The sequence below is a fragment of the Lynx canadensis genome, chromosome B1 (genome assembly GCF_007474595.2).
Source record: "Lynx canadensis isolate LIC74 chromosome B1, mLynCan4.pri.v2, whole genome shotgun sequence".
Classification (NCBI taxonomy): Eukaryota; Metazoa; Chordata; class Mammalia; order Carnivora; family Felidae; genus Lynx; species Lynx canadensis.
Window position 1 is genome coordinate 151,711,313 of NC_044306.2, and position 25,423 is coordinate 151,736,735.

A 25,423-nucleotide genomic window follows, 5' to 3' on the forward strand; every position below is an offset into this window, starting at 1 on the left:
AGCTGATTTTTGGTGTTGCCCATTGCTAAATTCAGCCCCTTTATTCAAAGTTTACAAATTTACTAAGCTCTCATGGTTTTGGTAATTTTATTGACAATTTTAAAGGTCCTGTGGAGAAATCCTATTTAAGAATTCTACTTGATTCTTATCCAAGCCCATATTTTAAGTTTTTCTCCAGGAAGGGTTTATATAACCCCCATCATTGGCAACTGTCCTTTTCTTTAAACTTAACCCAGAGAACCAGAATCTCCTCACTATTGTCATTATACTGAGTAATTAAGACTAGATCCTGTTTCTACCTTTAAATTTTCTTTTTACCAGTCATTTCATCTCCCAACAAAAAAAACCTTCCAATGGCAGATTCCTTTAGAATGTACTGATGGCTATATAAAAAAATCTTTCTCAGGGCTCCTGGGTGGCTCAGTCGGTTGAGTGACCCACTTTGGCTCAGGTCATGATCTCGTGGTCAGTGAGTTCAAGCCCCACGTCAGGCTCTGCACTGCCCAGCTTGGAGACTGGAGCCTGCTTCGGATTCTGTGTGTCTCTCTCTCTGCTCCACCCCTGCTCATGCTCTGTCTCTCTGTCTCTCAAAAGTGAATAAATGTTTTAAAAAAAATATTTCTCCCACCCTATTTCTCACCCTCCCTCCCCTTCTCTCTCTCTGTCCCTAGTATTTATTTCAATTTCTATTCAATTATTTGAGGCAAACACTTCCTTTGAATGTCATGTCTCCAACCTTTAATTCATAGACTCCATATTTGTTTTGTTTTTTTTTTTTTCAACGTTTATTTATTTTTGGGACAGAGAGAGACAGAGCATGAACGGGGGAGGGGCAGAGAGAGAGGGAGACACAGAATCGGAAACAGGCTCCAGGCTCCGAGCCATCAGCCCGGAGCCTGACGCGGGGCTCGAACTCCCGGACCGCGAGATCGTGACCTGGCTGAAGTCGGACGCTTAACCGACTGCGCCACCCAGGCGCCCCGACTCCATATTTGTTAAAGGAACAATTAAATGAGTCAGGGTAGGAATGTATTTCATAAACAAATTCAGAATGGAAACTACCTCAGTAAAGCAATGTGTATAATCTGACACATAACTATTTGTAAAACACAGGCTAATTATTATGCCTGGCCATGTGCATCATTCAATATAAGATTAAATTTCATAGATTTGAATACCTAGCATCCACATCCTCAAAAAATTTACTTTTACATTCATTCATCTGGGTTGTATTAGCATCAAAAATATATATCTTATTAGATCAATGATCCACAGATGAAACTCATTATCTTTTGTAAAAGGAAATAGCTATAATTAATCAACTATTTTAAGCTTTCAGGAACATTAATACATTTACACACACACACACACACACACACACACACACACACAAACACACAAACTCAGTGTTGAGCACTAAATGCCTTCAATAAAGATGATCTATTAAGATCATCTTTGATCTTACAGATATTGTTGATATTGTTGATCAGAATATGGCATTTTACAGTTAAGTATCAGAGTTGTTATGATAATACATTAAAACATAATATTAAATGTCCCAAATCCATTACAAGACAATTCTATTTCTAAGAATTAAATAAGGCAGTGTATATTTTGAAATTTGTAAATACATTTATAGTGACTTTAGAAGAATCATTGACAGATTTTGCTAACGATCGTTTACTATGGTTTGGGCAGTTTGAAATACCTACACTGTTAAGCCTTTAAAATCAAAACGCCAAAATTTTAACATAAGATAATCTTTTTATAAAGCATATGAAAACATAATTAGGAGATAAATTATGGCAAATTTGCACCAGGCAATGGTGTGTGAAACAGTCATACATAGGAGATGAAACTTGAACACCTGAGGAAAGAAAGGCAACATGGATTGGGTTCTTACACATCCAGAAAATGCAAGAACAAGCTAAAAGTTACCTATGTTAAAGGCATATTTAAAAAGATGTATAAGAACTACCAGTTGTCCTCCAGTACTTTCATCTGTGACTTATGGAAGCAACCCTTTGGTAGAGGATGCTCTGTGAGGTCTACCTGCCCCACAGCCAGAAGTAAACAGTGTTCCATTATCAATCAGGCTAGAACAAAGATGATGCATATGTTTTCGTTACTACAGTGATTAATTATTTTCACTGTGCCTTGGTTAATTTGCTCTGAATTATTGTACTTGCTCTCTTTTCACCAAGCTCATTTGCCTTCCTAACCGAGTACAGCACATAGACAATAACACTATGGTTCCATTAGTTCAGATGGCAGGTGGGCCTTAGAACTGAATCCAAATGGTAATAAGTAGTACAATTGGAAAAGACCAGTAGGGGCACAAAAAGAGGGGAAGAGGAAGAAGGGAAGGGACATTTATCCTTTTTAAAGGAAGCTTTGTGATTAAAGAAGAAAAAGACATAATGAGGCAATTTTATACATGTCATTTTTCATATGTAGAAACAACACAAAACTACTGGAAAAATAGATTATTCTCTGAGACTTAGAAGAACTTGGTCTAAAAACCCAAGAGTTTGTTCCTTATGGAAAAACAAGCCTCTTCTGTTCCTGTGCAGTAAATTTACCAGTAACAAGAGGAAATCAGCATGGAGATACTGGCTGTTAGCATCAGGATTTGATTTTTGCAAAGGATAAACAAGGACTTTTTATTTTATCTTTGCTTAATGAGCAAACTGGCTCCAAAGACATGCAAAACTTTTTCGGCATTGTGCCTACAACTTATGTCACAGCTTCAGGGAACAAGGTGTCAGCCCTGATGGTGCTCACACTAGGGACTTTATAGCTCATTCATTTCTGCCATGCTTCTCCCTCACCCAGGGTTACAGGGCCACAAGGGACAATGCACCCTTTGGACCATTTGTGGTTTATGAATTGTAAATCCAAAGAGAGGGAGAGACAGCTTGACTGAACCCAAATTATGTTACAATAGATGGTAATGAATGTCCTGTTTTAGCAGGATAATAGAACCCCTGCTTATTGGCAGTCATTCAGACTCGATCTCTCTCATCCATTTTCTCTCTTGGCCTTGACCCTAATCCAGCAATTGCACTTCCCCAGCTGCTCTTTAAGCTGCCTCATTAGCAGCGCACCATTGGGCAGCTCCCATGACAGTCATCCAATGGGATGAAAGTGACATGGGGCCAAAGACTGTAACTGATTGGCAAGCATTGCAATGAAATATGAGACAGGGTTAGATGAAGAAGGCTTTTGAGAGTGTTTGTAGAGACTGAACAGTTAAGGAATTTTAGTCACATGTTAACTTCACTATTCAGCTTTTTGTTTTCCTAAACTGTAGGAAAAAAGCCCACAAAATTCTTTATGTATAGTCATAAAGAATAAATTTGGCATTAAATACATTTTTTTACTAAAATGTTAAGTTTATTTCACTGTATAATATAGATACTTTAGCCACAGAAATAGCTTAAATCCCATTGATATTTTCATAAAATTCTTAGAATAAGATTGTAATTCAGCAACATGCTATTTTTAGAACCATTTAGAAATAGGCAAAAAATATCTACATCATTTGAGAAAATCTAGTGAATTTGTTATCTATTCTTTTCCTGTTATAAATCTAGTTTACATTTTTATAAATTCATACAGAATGTAAATTTGTAGTAATAACTTGGCACTAAATTAACACAACTGAAAATAACCTTTTCAACATATATTATCTCCACATTAACTCTGTATCACTGAATTTATTCTAGTTATTGCAACATTCATGTAATACCCCACTTTAACTTCATTCTTATAACCTCCATGATATGAATTGTGTTAATGTTTATATTTATGTTGGTATTAATTCTTTTCATTGTCAAACTCCTCTACATCAAAGTAAGTAATTCTTTCCTCTGGACTCATAAAAAACATTTGTCATGTCTTAAAATTTCTTAGCTTCCAAATATTTAAATACTTACAGGCATTACCATTTTTATTCACCTGGTAATTTTTGAGTCTCTATAATGACCCAGGTACTATTCTGTAAGTCCCAGAACTATTCAAATTAGTCCAGTAGTGAACTTGTTTTCAAATCCTACCGTTTGGTGGAAAAAGATATTTACTGGGCCACATAATAGAATGTAGTAAATGTGATGAAATGGGCATGACCTTAAGTGACATAGAAGTCTAGAAGAAAGCACATTAAGAATCTTTGAATTCCCCAGGAATGTACATCTGAACAAACCCTTAAATTCATATATATAAGCTAACTGAAGGTAAGATTAGGCGAATGGAAAGTATTTCAGGCAGAGAGAAAACTACAAGGGCATCTAGAGCACGCTTTTTTTTTTTTTTTAGTTTTTAACATATTTATTTATTTTTGGGAGACAGAGTACAAGCAGGGGAGGGTCATAGAGAGAGGGAGACACAGAATCTGAAGCAGGGTCCAGGCTCTGAGCTGTCAGCACAGAGCCTGACGTGGGGCTCAAACCCAGGAAGCGCGGGATCATGACCTGGGCCGAAGTTGGATGCTTAACCAATTGAGCAACCCAGACGCTCCTAGAACATGCTTTTTTAAACTCTTGGAATGTGATGAACAGACATTATCAAGACAACTTAAGAGGTCAGGAGATATATACAAAGGGAAGTAAATAAAGTACAACTTTATGGAAATACAAACATGGGAATCTTCATATAGGAAGACTTCATTGTGGGAAAGGAAGCATCATTGACAACCAAAGTCAGATTCAGAGACCCAGTAGTTGCAGAAATATACATGAAGATTCACTCAGATGCTCTGTAAAAATTCAACTACATTCCCTAGTCTTCTCTGTTTAGTTATCTTATTTGTTTATACGGTATAATTCTTACAAGTCTTTCAAGAGAAGCAGCATGATGGTTTCAGTATAACCAAAACCCTAGTTGCAGCTTTTTATAGCAATATAAGTCCTAAATTTATATTAGCTGCCCTTGAATCATATGTCCTTCCTTGCTTACATGAATGGTAACTAGGGAGAAGGTCAGAGAGTTGATGACGCAGTGGATTTTCAGGGTTTAGCTGCTTAAGGTTGAATCCTGCAGCAAGACTGTGGGAGGCACAGTTTTCTTTAGGAGGGATTATTGTTATAACAAGCCAATGAACGATGCTAGAATTCTGACAAAGCCATGGAAGATTTCTATGATCTGTAGATCATGTGAGATTTATTTAAAAAAAAATTTACTTAAACTTTATATGGCCAAGAGTTAAAATTCTATTAGTTACCTATATCATATTCTACTTCCCTAGTGGCAAGATAAGTTAATTTTCCTTTAAAAGTATATTCTGGGGCGCCCGGGTGTCTCAGTCAGTTAAGCGTCCAATTCTCAGTTTCAGCTCAGGTTATGATCTCATGGCTTTATGAGTTGGAGCCCCACATCGGGCTCCAAGCTAACAGTGTGGAGTGTGCTTGGCATTCTTTGTATTCCCCTCCCTCTGCCCCTCCCCTACAAGTGCTGTCTCTGTCTCTGTCAAAATAAATAAGCTTTAAAAAAAACACACTCTATACATTCAGTGATTAAAATATTGTTTTGTGGTTATGTACAAGGTATCTGTCATCTTTCCCTATTCTTTTATTTAAATTATCTTTCAGTTTCTAGTTAAACTTGCCCTCTCTAATGGAACTCTTCCTTTATTACTCCATATTGAATCTCTTTATTCCTATAATTATCCCATTTATACAGCACTTAATCACCTATTTCATTTTACTTTAATTATTTTGTGTATTCCCATATTTTTTCACCTCAAGAATTCTCAATAGCAAAGATTTATTTTATACTTCACCTTACTGCCCCCAAAATGCATTGCAAATTTGTTTTTCATTTGGTAGTTGTAATAAATACTACTTTACTGAAGGGGTTGAATCTGATATAAAGAATTTGGGGACGACAAGATTGTTTCAGAAGCCATCTGCGGCTGAATAGTAACCTAATTTTTTGTGGTCCTTCAGAAATACATAGGTTTATAAACTATAAGCAGAAATGTTATTTTTTTCCTAGATTTCCTAGTCAAATCTTTTGATTTGACTTTAAAAGTTTTTACCAAACACTGACATCTCACTTGAACTTTCTTAAATATGCTCATTCAGCATAATGGCTGTTTTCAATAAAACATGCTCACTAATGACCACAGTCTTTCCTTAGTAAACTAGAACCATTTGCAATCAAAAGTTCCCTACAGCTTATTTCTTGCGTAATAAGAGTGAGTGCATTTGGGAATATTTGTCTGCTGACTCAAGGTCTCCAGAGCATAGTGAACTGCCAATATTGATATTGTGCCTCAGCCATTGTCAATCTACTTTAGGAAAAGAACTGCCTTCTCTAGTGCAAAGACAAAAACAGTGGGCAATTTCTTTTTTCCTAATAAACTTTGACTTGCTCCAAGTGAGCATGTATGGCCTACATGTACTCCTCTGTGGGACTGAGAAGACTAGTAAAAGTCAAAAGAGCCTATTTCAAATATAATAAACCTAATTATATCCAAGTTATTTTTGAGTACTCATTTCACTATATGAAACTATCATTACATTTCAAAGTGAAACACAGCAAACCACACAATATCGTTGTGTATGTTTGCAAGAATTCAAATGACTTAAATGTCCAAATTTCCCAAGAAACATTTGTAACCTGCTAGACAATGTGATGGGAAATGGGAAAGCAAACAGGTATTATACATGACCTGCAACCTCAAGAATGTGTAAAGGAAAGATTATTTTAATAACTATAATGCAGAGTAAAATGTGATAAATGCAGAAAATATTACTGGATCCATGTTAAAGAAAAATTTTGTGTGTGTGTGTGTGTGTGTTTCAGAAAAGTAAAAGATAATTTTTCCTGAGTGAGTCCTGAAGAATGTCTGGTTTCTCCAGAGTCCAAATAGCAAGAGAAGTTCCCAAAGAGCTCTGTAATCAAAGATGGAGATAAATGAGAGTTCTCATTGTATTAGCAGAGTGGCTTGGTATAGGATAGCTGGAATGAACAGGCTGTGCTTTCTTGCCAAGTCAATTAATTATTTGGGTATTCCTTCCACCTCTTATTTCTTAAAATCTGGTGTCCTAAAATGCATAGAAGTCACCTTTGTTTTTATTTATTAATGTTTGTTTATTTTGAGAGAGAGAGAGAGAGAGAGAGAGAGAGAGAGAGTGTGTGTGTGTGTGTGTGTGTGTGTGTGTGTGTGTGTACATTAAGTGGGGGAGAGGTGGAGAGAGAAAGAGAATCCTCAGCAGACTACATGCTGTCAGTGCAGAGCCTGACCTGGGGCCAACACAGGGCCCCACCCGGGGCTCAGTCTCACAAACTGGATCTTGACCTGAGCCAAAACCAAGAATTGGATGCTTTGGACTGAGCCACTTTTTTTTTTTTTTTTTTTTTTTAAAGTCAGTTGGAGGCCTGTGTCTAAGGCAAGGAACAGATTGCTAAGCCAGGCTTTGCAATTGTTCTTAAAGGATTCAGTAGTTTTTTTTATAGAGTCCAACCAGATTGTAGAACACTAGAATTTGTAGAGAATTTTGACAAAACTCTGGCTAGGTTAACAAGATGTTAAAAAGGGGAACTATCTTTTTAATGTTTTCATAGTCTTAAAATCAGATGGATCAACCAGTCTTACATTTGAAAATGAGTGCTGAGCACCCATCCAGTAATGGGACTCAATCACTCAAAAACATACAGTGGTAAAGAATTCAGTAGACAATTAGAGAAATAGATTTTTTTGAGACAACTTTAGGTATGCTGATAGTGTCACCTTCGGATCTTTAACACTTATCCTTGCGAGGATGCAAATTCGTAACTGAAAATTTTAAAGAAAACAGCCCGTGCCTGGAACACCCTACCAGGCAACAAAACAGAAAAAGTCTGCATTTGGTTATTGATTAATTCCCACAAATGGTGAGTCAAGGATACTTTTCTGTGTATTGTGTATGGAACGAGTGCTGGAAGTAGAAGTTGCAAAGCTCTGTCCCAGAGGACCCCATCAGGGTTTTGGAGCACTCAGCAAAAAAGGATCCAGTAGTACTCCCAAATACCCAGGTGCTAAGTAAGAAATGAAGAGTATCCAGGAGTGATGCATTCTCCCGAATCAAAGGAACTGTGAATGAGTGACTTATTTTGAAATGAGTCTCCAAAGGGTTCATCAAAATAAACATAGGAACAAGAGCCTACTTTTGACAGCTGTCCAGCCTACGGATCTCTGTAGCCAGCTCATGAAGGTACATGTCAAGAAAGATACTTTTCATGCCCACAACACTGCTACTTCCCCCTTTTTTAAATTCTGGAGGTGTTAGTGGTACCACTAGTCAGAAGATATGTAAGTGCTAATGGTATAAAGAATAGAACTAATAAAACCCATACTCTTTTCTGGCTTCAGGCTTCCAAAAGTGGAGGAAGGAAGAAGTTTAATTTCAAGTAAAATTTGGAAGATTTAAAAAAAATTGTTTTAAGAGTAAACATGTTGCTACTGATCTGTTGGGGGATTAACAGGACCTGAGGTCTTTTAGTACCTGAAAATGACCATAAGTTGTCGGGCCCATCCTTGATTCAACCAAAAGGATGGTGAAGAAGCAGGACACAAAAGTCATATGAAGGTTACAATCAGGATAAAATACTAGTAGGTGTTAGGTTTTATCCTGTGAGTCATGTGGTTTCAAAATAATAGTTACATTTATAATAAGGCAAATTGATTATGATATATTAAAAAAAAGCCAATGCCCTGCTCAATGGTAAATTAAAGATTTGAAATTCTGGTTATTGGAATATCAAACTAATGATAAATGTTACAGTCTATATAGAATACAGGAATCTGAAATGGAATGAGGACTAAATGAATTATTTCATTTGGTAATTCAGAATAATTTGAAAGTGGAAGATGAGATTGTCTTAAAGCGGATAGGAAATAAGAAATTGAAGATAGATGTCAGTAACTCTTACTCTTATTCTTTTCTCATAAATGAAAAAAAGTCTAGGGTGTGGGGTTCCAGTGCAAGATTTTGCTTAGCAATGAATCGAGTCGCCTAGGATGTATCCTAAATGAAACATAGGTGGTAAGAGTAATATTAATCATGAGAGTGACAAAACCAGCTTATATTTATTAGTTACTTACTATATTTCGGGCCCTAGGCCAAGTAACTTATTACATTATATCATGTAATCGTCAAAACCTTTGATCACTATTTGATGATTCAATGATGAAGCCTCAGAGGAGCTAAAGAGCTCACCCTCATTGACCTAGTAAAACATAGATTCTGGGTTTTATCAAGAAGAATCTATTTGCATACTCTTAATTTCTTGAAAAGAAAAAGGAACATCACTTATTCTGAGGCAGAATGGAAAGAGAATCAGGTAGTGTGCATATGCGGAAGAAGAAAATAGAAAGATTTCATTCCTGAAGTTTAAATGTTATGAAAGTCTATGGCATTCCTAAATCTGTGCCCAACTTATAATTTCTGTAATACTAGGGATGGACCACCATGAACCCTGTTTTTCAAAAGGATCTGCTGGATCTATTACATGGGGGATCCACTAGACTTCAGAAGTACCCAGATTCTGATTTGGGTACTGACTGCCTCTTATCAGGGAGAGAAGGCCTGTATATATGGCACCCAAATAGTACTATTCAAATACAATCTAGCACTAAGTGCTATATGTAAGTGATGAATCACTAAATTCTACTCGTGAAACCAATATTACACTGTTAACTAACTAGAATTTAAATAAAAAGTTATACATATATATATGTATGTGTGTATATATATGTATGAGTATACATATGTATACACATGTATGTATGTATATACACATATATACACACATGTAGGTACATATGCGTATGCATATACATATGCACATACGTATATATACACGTGTGTATATACATATATACATATATACATATATATGTGTGTATATATATACATATATATACATACATATGTGTGTATATACATATATACATACATACGTATGTGTGTATATACATATATATACATATATACATACATACGTATGTGTGTATATACATATATATACATATATACATACATATGTGTGTATATATATGTGTGTATATATGTATGTATGTGTGTGTATTATATATATGTGTGTGTGTATATATATATATGTATTATATATATGTATATATATATATGTATTATATATATATATATATATATATATATATATATATATATAATCCAACCCACTGCCTAGTATGCTGTTTGTTGAGAAGAGACTAATCCCAAAACTGAAAGGAAAAATTCACTCCTTAGGAAGCTTAGTCCATTAATTTCGATATCTGGGATATCTGTGCTCATCTTGAGCTCTGTTTTACATAATACTGGTGGCTGGGTAAAATAAAAGGTCTGTACTTATGTCTCCTTCATCTATGTCTCCATATTGAAATGGTAACAGTGACAGAGGCAACTCTTGCTGATTGCAGGTATTAAGTCATGGAATAGACATTTCCCCAGTGACGCCACCAAAAGGTGTTTGAGGCAGCAAAACTCTTGGGTGAAAGGGATGTATTATCACTCTTGTTACTGTCAGCTCTAACAGATAAGGAAAGACAATTGAGTCCAGCTATGAGACTGGCACTATAAAAGTTTGTTCATTTACTTTACAATATCCAAGGCAGGATCCAACTTCCATATTAGTCTGAAATAGTCCTAATGATCTATGTTTCTTGTAAGATAAGAGAACATAGTTAATATTTGTTATTTATTATTTACTACACAGTATGATATTCATTCTATTTAAAAATATTGTCTGTTCAAATTATTGTAAATCCTGTAATGTAGAAATTATCATTATCTTTTTACTTTGGTAAGAAAACTGAGAGGGAAATAATACTTCATGTAGTTAATAGAAGACAGGGCCTAGGTTTGAAAGAAGTTCTGTTTTACTTCAAATCTAGAGCTTTTTTTTCTTTGAGATTTCTTTCTTTTTAATACAATTTATTGTCAAATTAGCTTACATACAATACCCACTGCTCATCCCAAAAGTGCCTTCCTCAATGCCCATCACCCATTTTCCCCTCTCCTTCAAATCTGGAATGTTTAATCAATATATTAAGATAATCTTTGGGTAGCAATGACAGTAATTACAGGGCAGATGTGACCTAATGATTCTAGGACAAAAGGAAGGTGATTCAACTGCTTGTAACTGACCTCCAACTGAAGCAAAAGAGCTTAATTAGGACCAGGTCTTAACCTACACCTGAATGATTCAAGACTGGATTGATGAAAAGCATTGTTCCTCAGAAATTTTGTGAGGTCTGATGGACACTAGGCATTGGGCTTAATGCTACATGATTACTTAGAAATTACCCATTGGTGAATATGGTCTTCTAAAACACTTCCCACTTGAGCAGGATTGCCTCAACAGTGGGCTGTATCCAAACCCTGTGGTTGATAAGCCTAAGTGATTGACAGATATCTACCCTTATTTTAAAATTTATCTTGCATAGAATAGAAACCCCAGAACTAGACCCACAAACGTATGGCCAACTCATCTTTGACAAAGCAGGAAAGAACATCCAATGGAAAAAAGACAGCCTCTTTAACAAATGGTGCTGGGAGAACTGGACAGCAACATGCAGAAGGTTGAAACTAGACCACTTTCTCACACCATTTACAAAAATAAACTCAAAATGGATAAAGGACCTAAATGTGAGACAGGAAACCATCAAAACCTTAGAGGAGAAAGCAGGAAAAGATCTCTCTGACCTCAGCCGTAGCAATCTCTTATTCGACACATCCCCAAAGGCAAGGGAATTAAAAGCAAAAGTGAATTACTGGGACCTTATGAAGATAAAAAGCTTCTGCACAGCAAAGGAAACAACCAACAAAACTAAAAGGCAACCAACGGAATGGGAAAAGATATTTGCAAATGACATATCAGACAAAGGGCTAGTATCTAAAATCTATAAAGAGCTCACCAAACTCCACACCCGAAAAACAAATAACCCAGTGAAGAAATGGGCAGAAAACATGAATAGACACTTCTCTAAAGAAGACATCCAGATGGCCAACAGGCACATGAAAAGATGTTCAGCGTCGCTCCTTATCAGGGAAATACAAATCAAAACCACACTCAGGTATCACCTCACGCCAGTCAGAGTGGCCAAAATGAACAAATCAGGAGACTACAGATGCTGGAGAGGATGTGGAGAAACGGGAACCCTCTTGCACTGTTGGTGGGAATGCAAATTGGTGCAGCCGCTCTGGAAAGCAGTGTGGAGGTTCCTCAGAAAATTAAAAATAGACCTACCCTATGACCCAGCAATAGCACTGCTAGGAATTTATCCAAGGGATACAGGAGTACTGATGCATAGGGGCACTTGTACCCCAATGTTCATAGCAGCACTCTCAACAATAGCCAAATTAAGGAAAGAGCCTAAATGTCCATCAACTGATGAATGGATAAAGAAATTGTGGTATATATACACAATGGAGTACTATGTGGCAATGAGAAAAAATGAAATATGGCCCTTTGTAGCAACGTGGATGGAACTGGAGAGTGTAATGCTAAGTGAAATAAGCCATACAGAGAAAGACAGATACCATATGGTTTCACTCTTATGTGGATCCTGAGAAACTTAACAGGAACCCATGGGGGAGGGGAAGGAAAAAAAAAAAAAAAGAAGTTAGAGTGGGAGAGAGCCAAAGCATAAGAGACTGTTAAAAACTGAGAACAAACTGAGGGTTGATGGGGGGTGGGAGGGAGGGGAGGGTGGGTGATGGGTATTGAGGAGGGCACCTTTTGGGATGAGCACTGGGTGTTGTATGGAAACCAATTTGTCAATAAATTTCATAAAAAAAAAATAAAAAAAAATAAAAAAAATAAAATTTATCTTGCAACGTTGGTGTGGCCAGACCTATGGATTACATGGTTTATAAGATAATTTATAGCTTGCCTCTCAAATACATACGCATGTAAGTATGTTGGGACCTCATGCCATTATTTGTTACTGAGAAGCATTCCTTGTAGAGTTGATCTGTTTTGGATACCGTGCAAGACAATATTATTTACTGAAGCGTAAAACCAAAACTTGCAAAATGACTTCACTCAAAGTTTAAGATAAAAATGTTCTAGCCTAGGGGCTAGTTTAAGATAAAAATGTTCTAGCCTAGTGGCTCAGTTGGTTAAGCATCTGACTTCAGCTCAGGTCATGATTTCACAGGTTCATGAGTTCAAGCCCTGCATCAGGCTCCATGCTAGCAGCTCAGAGCCTGGAGCCTGCTTCTGATTCTGTGTCTCTCTCTCCCTCTCTCTCTCTCTTCCCCACCCCTGCTTACCCTCTGTCTCTCAAAGATGAATAAACATTAAAAAATATCAAAAAAATATTCCAGCCTATAGTTGAAAAGGATTACATAGGAACATCAACCTACTGAATGAGAGGGTCCACATGTTTATATCTCTTGCCATTTCAGTGCCCTTGTAGTTTCGTAGTTCTGGGCTGTTCAGTTTTGTTCTCTAATGCATTGGAAGGGTCAACATGTATTGATAGGTAATAGAAGGATCTGAGAATGTACCTCATCTCAAAGCTGGGGAAAAAGGCAGTTGCATGTTCTTCCTGATACACAGCCTAGCTCCTCCCAAACTCTTGCATTTTTTTTTTTCTTTACTTTTCCATATACAGCCACCCTGTAGTGATCTCAGGTAGGTATCCAACTTAAGGGTGAATCGATTAAAATGTCAAATGTCTTGATATTTTAACATGTTGAGTAATTTTGTGCAGAGTCAAGGAACAGTTCCGATACCAACCTTTTCTTTATTATCATTTTCTTTCTTCGAATAGAGCTTCCACTGAATTGAAAAGAAACCCCATGTACCAAACGATATAGGGCACAAAAAGGAGACTTGTGCCTAACGATCTATACAGACATATAATCAAGTAGTAATTGTAAACCTAGCTGATATGCGAGTGGAGTACAGTGTTAATGAAATTTCACAGCGGTTCTGGTAAGATGGTGATGGTTATTAAAGCTGACCCCCTTCAGCAAAGTAAATTGCCTTAGGTTTTAATTTTATTTTGACAGGATCCTTTATTACTTTTTCTGAAATCAATATTGACACACAGCACACTGTAGAAAAAGCTAAACAATGCAGTACTCTCAACAGTGAAAATCTGAACAACAGGTGGTTTATACTTTTAGTTGCTACATATATCATGCACTGCACAAAAATTATATGTGACACATTGAAAAAAATGCTATGCATGCATTAATGTCATTAAGTGCATTTACTGTAGGCTCTAACTTTATATCCAATAAATATAAAAGGCAGTATGATCTGTCACCACCTTTGAAGGCTTCCTTCAAATGGATGATTAAGAAAGGTTACTATAAGTTTAAGAACATTCATATATCCTGATCCTGCTTTCAAGTACAAAGGCAACTTTGAATGTAGATCTTAATTTTTTGAGATTTTTTTAAAAGTGAAACTCAGAGAACAGAATACAATATGATACATAAAATGGATCTTTAAAATTATTTTACTAATTGAGTTTTCACAAGTAGAAACCTAGAGGTTCTTTAGTTAAATAAATTAAGGTTACATAGTTAAATGGAAATAACCAGACCTAATGTCTCAGATAATTTTGCCACTCTTGAAACAAGAGTTAAACATTTCAACAGGCAAAACTGAAGATGGTTCAAAGGAGACTATAGGTATATTATACATACGTGTATATGTATTTGCATATTTCTGTGTATGTGTGGGCACCATTAACTTAGCCCCATGCATTCTGTTATTCCTATCACATTTCAAACAAGACTTCTAATAGACAGATCTAAGAAGATCCACTTTTAAAAAAATTAGTGTTGGGGCGCCTGGGTGGCGCAGTCGGTTAAGCGTCCGACTTGAGCCAGGTCACGATCTCGCGGTCCGTGAGTTCGAGCCCCGCGTCGGGCTCTGTGCTGACGGCTCAGAGCCTAGAGCCTGGAGCCTGTTTCCGATTCTGTGTCTCCCTCTCTCTCTGCCCCTCCCCCGTTCATGCTCTGTCTCTCTCTGTCCCAAAAATAAACGTTGAAAAAAAAAATTTTTTTTCCAAAAAAAAAAAAATTAGTGTTTATTCATATATTTTGAGAGAGAGTGACAGAGAGAGCAGGGGAAGGACAGAGAGAGAGGGAAAGAGAGAATTCCAAGCAGGCTCCATGCTGTCAGCACAGAGCCTGCCGCAGGGCTCCGTCTCACAATCGTGAGATCATGACCTGAGCCAAAATTGCCAGTCGCCCAACCAACAGAGCCGCTCAGATGCCCCAGACTTTTTATACTCAGAATAAAGTATTTATATATTAAGATATACTTTTTGCAGTGACATGTGTTGCAAAAATGTTACTTTGACCACTGAGTGTCAAAGGACAAAAGCTCTGTGATAAGCAGATAAGCAGCTTTCCCAGTTGTTGCTCGTCTGGGTGAATTCTGCTTTTCCAGTGCTTCTCTACCCTTGTCACCACCACAGCCTTCAACTTTCCTTAGGAGCCTCCACTTGTTTATGGTTGTTACCTGTAGAACTCTTCCAACAGCATTAATTTTTTTTTTCTATGAACTTCACTGACATATATCCTGTTCTCATTTACCCAAAGCCCTTTCAAAAAGCTCAGCAATAATTTACTCACATTCCGTTCTGTGTGCTCTGCTCCATTCTAACCCTCTCTAAATTCTGTACATCATAACTACGCTCATTCTCGGAAGACAACTCGTGGAGCAGTACTCAGTTTAACATCTCTGTAACTTTCTGTCTTCATTCATTTTCTTTAATGCTACTGCTTTGTAGCCTAGAGGTCCATACTTTTCCTAGATATTTTGTCATTTCTTTTGTGCTTCCACATTTTTGCATCTTGCCTTTTCAAGGGTTTATCTCTCTTTCTGTTCCTGATTCTGTATTTTTTTGTGTAGGTGTCACTCTAAAAAAAAATCTCCGATTTTGGTCTCATCTTTAATTAGACACTAGTGATTTTTTTTTTTTTTTTTTGCTAGTAATTCCATTACAAAGCATCTGGGATAAAAATACACATAGTGATTAGAAACAACCACCCAAGAATGAGCTTGCTGTTTTGCTGGACAATGTCATGAAAGCTAGCAAGTGTTCTGGGATCACTTATGAATAATTGGGTAGATTTCAATTAATGTAACTCAGACATTAAAATAAATTCTGGAAAAAAAAGATGTACAAATATGGAAAATAGATTATATTGTCAGAAGCTAAATTGATTAGCTTGACTTCATGACAGTAGGCAAATATAGAAATTAAATGGTGAATTATCCTAAACAATATATAATATTCTCCTTCATTTTGTGTAAAGGCATGACAAAAAATCTTTAGAAGCTGTGAAGCACTGCCATTATATTTATGCTCACTAAGCAGTATACCATAATTATTTAACTACAGTTTCAATGTTTTCATGTATGCAGCATTGCTGAGCCATTAGAAACTCAGTATTATTGTGTTCTTTTTCAATTACCTGAACATCCCCTGGGTCCAAGAGGATGAATAAGTTTTCAAAGATTGCTGACTCTCTTACTCTATTAGGAATGATTGTATCTACTCTTTCCACTTATATGAACCTATTTTTATTGGTGTTTGTTTAGCGACTTTAGACTTTTTATGAAGTCAATTAATAAAAGCCTTTTAAAAATTTAAATATAATGGGCACATAGCTATTTTCTTCCCACTAATGTTATTCAACTCTTTATATACAAAATTAAGGTCACCATAATATAAACCATTTATTGTTTTATCCAAGCGATATTTTTGGTTTTTCCTCTATGACTGTAAGAGCCCCTGTTTAGTCACTCCACTGAGAATATGCAAAGAATAAATAAGTTTAAATTGCAGCATGTGGGATTTAAATGAGAAATAAATATAATACTTTTTCACAGTAGACACTGTTAAATAATAAACCTTATTTGTGGTTATTTTGTTAACTGATGGACTATATGTATTATATATTTTACTCTGCTGCTAGTATTTAATTGGCTTCTGTTTGGAGGAAACATATGAACAAAATGACTCAATGTTAGCCTTAATTCAAAGACAAGTATGAAAACTTTATGAAAAATCATCAAGAATGAAAAATGCTTGTTTTATTCACCTAGATTTTTTTTTACAATAATAGCTACATAAATGTTTTAGCCTTAGTCAAAATTCTTGAATACAAAAAATGACTAGAAAAAGTGAAGTATCTTCTGCTCTTTGACACGGGAATAATGCTTAAATAGTATCTACTGCTTAACATTACTCTGTGTCAGGCATTTTTAAGCATTTTATACATATTGTCACATCTAATCATTTCAACAGGCTCTTTAGGTATGTCTTACACTGGCTTATAGGTGAGAAAAAGAAACCTCAGAGAGGTTCTTTCACTTGACTTCGGTTATTCAACTAAGAATAAATATAAAAGAAATTAAAATTCAGATTTGAAATTCAACTAAGAATAAATATAAAAGAAATTAAAATTCAGATTTTCTGATATCATCTTTGACTCTAGGAGAAAAGTAATAGAAAATAAAGAAATATGAGTTGAGGATATGGTTATAGTAGCTTCAAATGTATACACTTCTAATGCTGTTAAATGAGCGGATTGAATCATATTTTGTTTTCGTATGCACCACTTGCCAATTGCTGTTGAAATGATTAAATATGACAATATGTGTATATTGCTTAAAAATTCCTGCTTGGAATTTTGAGTTACTCTTTGTGTGAGTTGTAAAATTGTGGTGTTGTTACATTATTTTGCATGTGACATTCCATTTGTCCCAGTACCACCTATTGAAAAGACTATTCTTTCCCCCATTGTATATTGTTGGCTCCTTTGTTGTAAATTAATTGCCCATTTATGTGTGGGTTTATTTCTGGGTTCTCAGTTTCATTGACCTATATGTCTGTTTTTATGTTCTATTACTGTAGCTTTGTAATATAACTTTAAATTAGATAGTGTAATGCCTCCAGCTTTGTTCTTCTTGCTAAAGATTGCTTTGGCTATTTTGGGTCTTTTGTGGCCTCATATAAATTTTAGTGTAGTTTTATTTTTATGAAAAATGCCATTGGAATTTTGATAGGGATTGCATTGAATCTGTAGGTTGTTTTGGGTGGTATGGACATTTAAAGAACATTAATTCTTCTAATACATAAGCAAGGATATCTTTCCATTTATTTGTGTCTTTTTCAGTTCCCTTCAACAATGTTCTGTAGTTTTCAGAGTACTAATTTTCTACTCCCTTGGTTAAATTTATTCCTAGAAATTCTCTTCATTTTAACGCAGTTGTAAATGGGATTATTTTCTTGATTTTTTTCTTTCTGAGAGTTCCTTGTTAGTATGTAGAAATACAGCTGACTTTTGTATATTGATTTTATATCCTGCAACTTTTTAAAATTTAATTATTAGTTTTAATAGTTTTTTGGTGTAGACTTTAAGGTTTTCTATATATAATAACCTTCCATCTGCAAGTGGAGATAGTTTTACTTTTTCCTTCAAATTTGCATGCTTTCTTTCTTGCACCAGATTGGGCTTCTAAGTACTATGTTGAATAAAAGTGGTTAAAGTGGGCATCCTTGTCTTGATCATAGAGGAAAAGCTTTCAGTTTTTCACCACTGAGTGTGATAATAGTTTTGGGATTGCTATTTATGGCTTTGAATGATAATGTTGAGGTTCCTTCTCTCTATACCCACTTTATGGAGTTACCATGAATGGATGTTAAATTTTGGCAAATGGTTTTTCTGCATCTATTGAGATGACTATATGATTTTTGTCATTTATTTTGTCAACATGCTGTATCACATTGATTTGTGGATGTTGAACTATCCTCGCCTCCTTTAAATAATCCCACTTCATCATGGATATGATTCTACTAATGAATTGTTGGATTTTTTTATTATTATTATTTTCTTGAGGATTTTTGCATCTATGTTCTTCAGGAGTATTGGCCTGCAATTTCCCATTCTGGAGTGTTGGTCAGATTTCGGTATTGGCATATTGGTGGCCTTGTAAATGAGTTTGGAAGTTTTCACTTCTGTTCTAGTTTTTGGAAGACTTTGAGAAAGATTGGTGTTAATTTTTCTTTAAATGTTTGGTAGAATTTACCAGTGAAGCCACCTATCTTGTTTTTGGCTTTTGTTTGTTGGGAGCATTTTGATTGCTGATTCAATCTCCATACTATTAATTGTTCTGTTCAGATTTTCTATTCGTGATTCTATCTTAGTAGATTGTATATTTTTAGGAATTTGTCAGTTTCTTTTAGGTTGTTTAGTTTGTTGATGTATAGTTGTCATAATAGTCTCAAGATCTTTTTTATTTCTGTGGTATCGACTATATTTTTTTTTCGTTTCTGATTTTATTTGAGCATTCTCTTTTTTTCTTGTTGAGTTTAGCTAAAGTTTTATCAATTTCATATCTTTTCAAAGAAATAGCCCTTAGTTTTATTGATCTTTTCTATAGACCTTTTAGACACTATTTTATTATTTTCCACTCTGATCATTTTTTTTTCTTTATTTTACTAACAAAGATCCTAAATGACTTTGGGTTTCCTTTGTTCTTCTTTTCCTGGTATTTTGAGATCTAAAGGTAGGGTGTTTATTTGAGATTTTTCTTATTTTTTGATGTAAACACTCATTGCTATGAACTTCCCTCTTAGAACTGTTTTTGCTGCATCCTGTAAGTCTTGGTATGTTGTGTTTCCATTTTCATTTGTCTGAAGATTTTTCTCTTCTTTGATACATTTATTGTTTGATAGCATGTTGTTCAATCTTAACCTATTTGTACATTTTTCATGTTTTCATTAAAATTTCTAGTTTCACAACATTGTGGTCAGAAAAAATATGCTTCATATTATTTCAGTCTTCTTAAGACTTGTTTTGTGGACCTACACATATATCTTGGAGAATTTCCATGTTTTCTTAAGAATGTGTATTTGGCTTTTGAATGGGATGTTCTGTAAATGTCTGTTAATTCCATCTGGTCTAATGTATCCCTGAATCCCAATGTTTCCATATTGATTTTCTGTGTAGATATTGTATCAACTAATGAAAGCAGGTTATGAATGCCCTTACTATTAGCTCTCTGTGTATTTCCTGTGTTAGGTCTTTAATATTTACTTTATATTTTGAGATGCTACTACATTGGGCACTTCATATTTATAAATGTTATATCCTCTTATTGGATTGACCCCTTTATTATATATAATGGCCTATTTTTTTATAACTTAATACAGGCTTTGTCTGTCTATTTTGTTTAAAACATATAGAGCTCATCTTTTTTTTTTATTTCCATGCACATTGGAAAATCTTTTTCCACTTCTTCACTTTTAGTCTATTTGTGTTATTAAACTTGAAGGAAGTCTTTTTGTAGGCACCACATAGTTGTGTCTTGTTTTGTAATCCATTTGGCACCGTATGTCTTTTGATTAGAGAAGTTAGCCATTTATATTTAAAGTAATTTTTGATAAGTATTTATGGCATTTTAAATTGTTTTCTGATTTTTAATTCCTTTTTCCTTCTGTCCTCTTTCTTTTTGATTTGATGACTTCATTATTTAGTCAATTAAAATCCAAATGACTCCTATTCTGTGGGTGACTGTCTCCTTCATGGTAATTTAGGGATCCACATTCCTTCATTTCATGAGGTCTCAGTCATCCAAGACCTCTGCATCTGGATACAAGTGAGGAAAGAAGTACAGAAAGCACACCCTTTTCTTATCACATATTCTAGTCATGTGGCCCCTTCTAATTTTAAGGTTGTGAGAGAAAGAAAGAAGGTAGGAATTCTAGTTCCTGGCTGAGCAGCCATTTCCCAGTAAACATTTTGCAATATAGAATTGGACACACATATTTGTTGGAAAGTTAGCCCTTTCTGCCTCACGAACCAAGTTGACTGGTGGAACTTTTGGAAAACAGATCCAAGGTGGAGGGAGGCCAGGTAACCAGGTTTCTCTATGCAGTATTTAGTTACCTATACAACAGGAACCTTGATGAAAACATAAAAAGGGCATCCATCCAGAGTTAAAAACATTGTCAGTTTGAAGAATCAAGAATGAAGTGCTGTATACTTTATTTTATAGAACATGCTATTGTCAGGAGGTTTGTGTCCCTCCACAACTCATATGTTCAAAGCTTAACACGAAGGTGATGGTATTGGTAGAAAGGGTCTTGTAGAAGTGCTTAAATCATGAAGATGAAACACTCATTAATGGGTTTAGTGCCTTTAAAAGAGAGATCCCTAGACCTTTGTACTGTGTGAGGACACAGTGAAAAATCTCTGCCTGTAAACCAGCAAGAAGGCCTCACCAAAATGTGACCATCCTAGCACCCTGATCTTGGGCTTCTTAGCCTCCAGAAATGTGATAAATAAATTAGTTGTTGTTTGTAAGCTACCTTTTCTGTAGCATTTTGTTGTAGTGTCCCAGACAGACTGACAAAACAGCAATAAAAATTATATTCAAGTCTTGTGGAAAATCTATGAAAGATCAGAACTTTATTATTTCATACAATAACATGAAATTAAGCAATTTTGTTTTGTTATCAATGATAAAGTGGTGACATAAATTGTTAAGTGTCTTCAATTCAATGCCTGATGGCATTTGTCATTCATTTATACCAGGACTCCCTTTTTCACATGACAGATAGCTCACTCATTATTCTAGACCTTCATTAAAAGGGAATGTTTGATTAACATAGCTGTTGCTGCTTTCACAACAACTAAATGTTGACAGTGATTCTTTACTTATAGATATTTGACAATTGGCATGATCCTTAAAAGTTCTCAGAATTTGCTGTCTTGGAAAGGTATGAAAAAGGTAAAAACCTATTTCAGGATATCATGCGCATCATAGTAGATTGAATTTATGCAAGCTTCAAAAATAGGACTTTTTGAAAGCATTTCCCTCCATCCCTCAGTGTATTATTATTTTTTTAAATAAAAAAGACTTGATGCTATTAATAACACTCCTTTAAACAATGTACTTATTGAGTTGACAATGCTGGTATAGAAAATTCATTGTGAAGCAGATTGCATGTCAGACTTTTCTAGCAGGGGCCTTAAGACTAAAGCAGGAAACAAAATCTTTTTTTTTTTTTAATGTTTAATTTTGAGACAGAGACAGAGATGGGGACAGTTTGTTTATTTTTGAGACAGAGACAGAGACAGTGTGAGCTGGGGAGGGGTGGAGAGAAGAGGTAGACACAGAATCCAAAGCAGGCTTCAGGCTCTGATCTGTTAGCACAGAGCCTCACACAGGGCTCAAACTCATGAACTGTGAAATCATGACCTGAACCGAATCGACGTTTAACCTACTGAGCCGCCCAGGCCCCCCAAGAAACAAAATCTTAAAAACAGGTGATTCCATGCCCATTTCCTTCTTGGAGTTCTCTTAATTCCTTCTAGGGTCTCTGCTTTGCACTTTTCATTTCCTCCTGGGAAACCTACTGGAGTTGGGAATTGAGGGAATTGTTCTATAAATCAATAAACACAGAAACTGATTCAAAATTATTTAGAAGCTAAATGTTTCAGCCTTTTTTCTTAGCAAAGTCTTCTCTAGCAACCAATTCTGAAAATTGAATATACCTCACTTTATACATTTTCACATATTCATTTTCAAATAAGCTGGAGATCCTTTTATAAATACCCATATTGGACTATAGGTTTTCTTCCTCAGCTAGCAAACATAGGGCTTTGTATTTATCCTTTCATTTCCCCAATCATGTAGACTGAATGTTATCCTACCTCAGACTATTATTGGTACATTTATATTTGCACTGTAAAGTCAAAGTCAAAACAGTTAATTTAAAAGGTCAGTTCATGAAGAATTATCTAAGGCATATAGTGAATAAGAGTCAGAGACCACACAACTTCCCTGCTGGACCCTCCATCAAACCATACTTACTGTCACCATAAGGTTGTGCTCAAAGCAATGGCATTAAGAGACTGGGCTTGAGTCAGAATTGCCAGCACGGATCTGACATACCTGTTGTGTACACACAGTAAACCAACGAGCCTATTTAATGCCACAATTTAACTATAACGCTAGGTTTTACTGTGCATAGAGTTTTAAAGTCTCTGTTTTTAGCAAAGTGCTTTTCCACGAAATAAGCATATTTTTTGGATATTCTTTAACTTATGGTATCCTTATGAGGAAGGCAAATGAGAAAGCTCATAATCTTTACCTTATAAATGGGGGAGGTGTCAAAAGGTGAGAAAGGACTCCTTCTATTTCATCCACTGTCAAACTAAAAATAGAATTCATGTGAATATTTACTTATGATCAATGTTTTTTTCTCTACAATTGTCTTTCAATTTGGAAGGACATAAAGATCATAATCTATACATGAAGTTCAATGTTTGTATTTGCTTGTATCCATTTTTTTGTCTTCAGAATTATCTCTATATCTGATCTTATTAATGCAATGAACACATACTAGTTTTTCACATAAAAGCTGTTAAAGGTCAGCTAATGAACAAATGCTTTGTCAAGGATTTCAAGAACAATGTGTATGGAATATTTACAATTATTTATAGAGATGGGACTACTTAAACACTAGTTTTTAAATTACATATTATGAAGCATAAAACCAAAGGCTTCTAGAGCTGGCTTATTTTGGTTCACAGAGCAGGTTATTAAATTTTCAGGAATTTTACAAATACAAACTGGTAGTTAGTAATAATACATGTAAGAGATCATGCATATTAAAATACATTTTATTAAAGTTAAGGGTAGTAAGTACTCAAAATTTGTTTCCTAATTAAGTTACTATACTTTTCTCCATACCTTTTGCATCTGCATCTTTGAAATACTAGAAGACCTTCTACTGATTATCTCTTCGCAACTCCTCTTCCAGTGGTCACTTTGATAGCTTAAATCAGCCGTGGTGGGAATCTGCCACTAGAATCAGCAAATTCTACAAATCAGGACTTGATTTGTTGTTTCATTCATTTTCTAAGCCAGGGGTCAGTAAACTACCACCTGTGGGTCAGCAGCCTGCTTTTATAGCTAAAGTGTTTTTGGAACCTAGTCACGGCTGGCTGCTTTTGTACTTTAATGGTAGAGTTGGGTAGTTGAAACAAACACTGTCTGGCCAGCAAGCTTGCATTGTATACCATCTGCCCTTTGAGAAGAAGTTTGCAAAACCCTGGACTTCAGAAAGCAAAGGAAAAAAAATGTTAATTATGTAGTTGAATTTAAAAGTGTGTTGTGACTTTGGTCATCACATTGTGAATAATACAAAAAAAAAACTATTCTATTCAAAAAATTATTATCCAATTCAGCAAAAAAGTCCCTAATGTTAAGAGTGAAGTTCCAATGCATGCCATCTTTTACTTCATCTGGCTTATTAAAGTAAATAAAAATATCCACCAACATTGGTCAGAATGATATTAAACACTGGAAATCATAGTGCCTATGAAGTTAGCAAAAATCAACAAAAAACATACTAGGAGAATCAGTTGGCTACACGAAATTTAGAATACAGAGTACTGTAAATTTTATTATTTGTATATTGTATGCTGTACAACATTTTATCTGAAAAATTTATAATAAACAAATGCATTTGCATATATGTATATATTTTGGGGAGGACCAGGGCTATCATTTACCAGAACACCACTGCTTAAAGTTATGTGCCTTTACCTCTGTTAAAACTACTTCAGAGATACCTAATTGTATTCATAATTATGCACTAATACAATAATATACTATACAGGGGAGCTTGGGTGGCTTAGGCAGTTGAGTCTCTGACTCTCGATTTCAGCTCAGGTCATGATACTAGGGTCATGGGATTGAGCCTTGTGTTGGGGTTGGTGCTTAATATAGAGCCTGCTTGAGATATTCATTCATTCATTCATTCTCTCTCTCTCTCTCTCTCTCTCTCTCCCTCCCTCTCCCTGCCTCCCTCCCTCCCTCTCCCTGTCTCTCTCTCTGTCCCTCTCCCCCACCTGTGCTTTTTCTCTCTAAAAAAATAGTAATAATAATAAAATAAGTACTATACAAATACTTAATATGTAGTTGTATTATGTATCATTTTTGTGCTACTCACAAAATAATTTACAAAATTGGCTTTATAGGAGTTTAATTCCTTTTCAATTGAAGTTACTTGAAGAAGTAAAGAATTTGGAACTAAAATATTAGCAAAATTTATACACAGAAAGAACTTGATCATTACACTGTTAATACGCTATTACACCCATTGTAGTTTATGGAAAAGATCATATTATTAATTTTGATATAACTTTCAATATATTTGTCAATTGTGTGTAGAAAGGGAGCCCTTTTAGTTAGACTTTTTTTTTTAGAATTATCAAACACCATCTGTCCTTTTCCATGTTACTCATTAATGATTAAATAAAGATATAAATAGCCTATAAGTGAACTGTTTAGTATATGATCCTCTGTAAAAACAAAAACAGAAACAGAAAAACCCAACTTTTTTACAATCAAGAAACAAGGTTTT